The sequence below is a fragment of the Myotis brandtii genome, unplaced genomic scaffold, assembly GCF_000412655.1.
Source record: "Myotis brandtii unplaced genomic scaffold, ASM41265v1 scaffold986, whole genome shotgun sequence".
NCBI lineage: Eukaryota > Metazoa > Chordata > Mammalia > Chiroptera > Vespertilionidae > Myotis > Myotis brandtii.
In genome coordinates this window covers 2,030,965-2,033,182 of record NW_005372102.1, presented here as the reverse complement: position 1 = coordinate 2,033,182, position 2,218 = coordinate 2,030,965, and positions in this window count along the sequence as shown.

Genomic DNA, 2,218 nt, shown 5'->3' with positions numbered 1-2,218 from the left:
ACACACACGCGCGCGCGCGCGGCCTGGGCAGTGCCTCCACCCCGGCTGTTTGATCAGCCGAGGAGCCGCAGGCACACAGAGAAGGTGAGGAAATCACCGGTGATGGCGCGACGCCCGTGACCTAGATCCGGTCCTTTCGCATCTGGGTCATGGTCCGACCTGTGCCGAGTGCCCCGGCCAGCGAGCTGGCTCTACCTCCCTCTGCAGAACCGTCTGGAAGCACTGCAGGCGGCTGACACTTTGTCCTGAGCACTTTGGGGCGCATCTTCTGAAAAAGAGCCATTGGCCTGCATAGCGCAGCACACGGCCCCGCCGGGAAGGCTAACAGGGTGCCCCCGAGTCTGATACCCTGTTGTTCCGCCGCCGGGGTCCTGAGTTGTTTGCGGAACTTTTCCCTTTTGAGACATCGACGGCATGGGATTGTGGGCCCCCTGTTCCCCCTCCCCTCTCCCCAGAGCATGTGCGGGACCCCTTTTCGTTCGTCTGGGGAACCCTGTGGTGACTGTCCATGGCATTCGGTCAGGCAGCGGCTGGTGTCAGCCCGGGATGGGCTGGCCTTCAGGCCCTGGCCTGACCCCGTGGGGAAGCCAGGCTGCCCGGGGGAGGTGGCACCCAGCTCTGTCAGAGCACAGCCTGGCTCAGGGGCTGGCACACACAGCTCCAGAGGGGGTGTCTGAGCGTAGCTGGGCGGGTGGGCAGACGGAAGGACAGCGAAGATCCAGTGCTGTGGTCCCGAGTGTCTGTGGCCCCGGTTATGACTCGAGGAGGCCTGGGACAGCCGCTGCAGCTCCCCAAGGTGGCGTGCGCCGGGAGACCTCACCCTCCCAGCCGCCCTGACAGCCCCCCAAGTACAGTCTGGTTACAGCCCCCCAAGTACAGTCTTCTCCTCCCACCTGGGCCGGCAACAGGGCGGCTTAGCAGGGGCCTTACCCACCGGTGATGGAGTGATAGGTGGGGTGGAGGTGTCCAAACCTGCTAACTAATGCCATGGGATTGGCTCCGCACAGCTCCTGGAGCCGCCTGCATGGAGCCAACCCCATGGTATTAGTTCATTAGGGACGTTTTATTTATTTATTTATTTGTTTATTTTTAAAGATACTTTTATTGATTTCAGAGAGGAAGGGAGAGGGAGAGAGAGGGAAACATCAATGATGAGAGAGAATCATTCATCAGCTGTCTCCTCCACGCCCCACACTGGGGATCAAGCCAGCAACCCAGGCATGTGCCCCGACCGGGAATAGAACCGTGACCTCCTGGTTCATAGGTCGACCTCAACCACCGAGCCCACACTGGCTGGACGTTTGGGGCGTGTTAGTGGGCGGTCCGGCTGCAGGCAGGCAGGCAGCAGGGTGGCTGCGGGGGAACCGCACCTGCCAAGGCCCGGGGGCTGTGATGTGCCCTTGAAGGGAAGGCGGCAGCCAACAGCCTATAAGGCAGAGGTTCTCAACCTGTGGGTCGCGACCCCTTTGGTGGTCCAACGACCCTTTCACAGGGGTCGCCTAAGACCATCCTGCATATCAGATATTTACATGACGATTCATCACAGTAGCAACATGACAGTTATGAAGTAGCAACGAAAATAATTTTATGGTTGGGTCACAACATGAGGAACTGTATTTAAAGGGCCAGAAGGTTGAGAACCAGTGCTGTAAGGCGTCTCCCTTGAAGAGGAAAGTGGCCTGGATGGTGCGGGAAGGTTGGCAGAGACAGCACCAAGTCCCAGGTGTTACTTCTAGGCAAGTGGGGGGGGGGCACAAGGTAAAGGGGAGCGCTCCCTTTACCCCAAATACACACGGTTCATGCACATGGGATGCTTTCCTAAAATGTTAGCAAAAAGGTGGAGGCCCAGAGGCCCTGCGGAGAGGTCCTGGCCGCGCCTCTCCCCGCCCACCACTCCATCAGCGGCAGGTATGGCCCCTGCTAAGGCCCCTGTTGCACGCCCAGGGGGCGGGAGAAGACAGCGGAGGCCCAGGCCACACCGTCCAAATACACACGGTTCATGCACATGGGATGCTTTCCTAAAATGTTAGCAAAAAGGTGGAGGCCCAGAGGCCCTGCGGAGAGGTCCTGGCCGCGCCTCTCCCCGCCCACCACTCCATCAGCGGCAGGTATGGCCCCTGCTAAGGCCCCTGTTGCACGCCCAGGGGGCGGGAGAAGACAGCGGAGGCCCAGGCCACACCGTCCCAGGACGAGCGCGTGCAGGAGCTGCAGCGCCGGA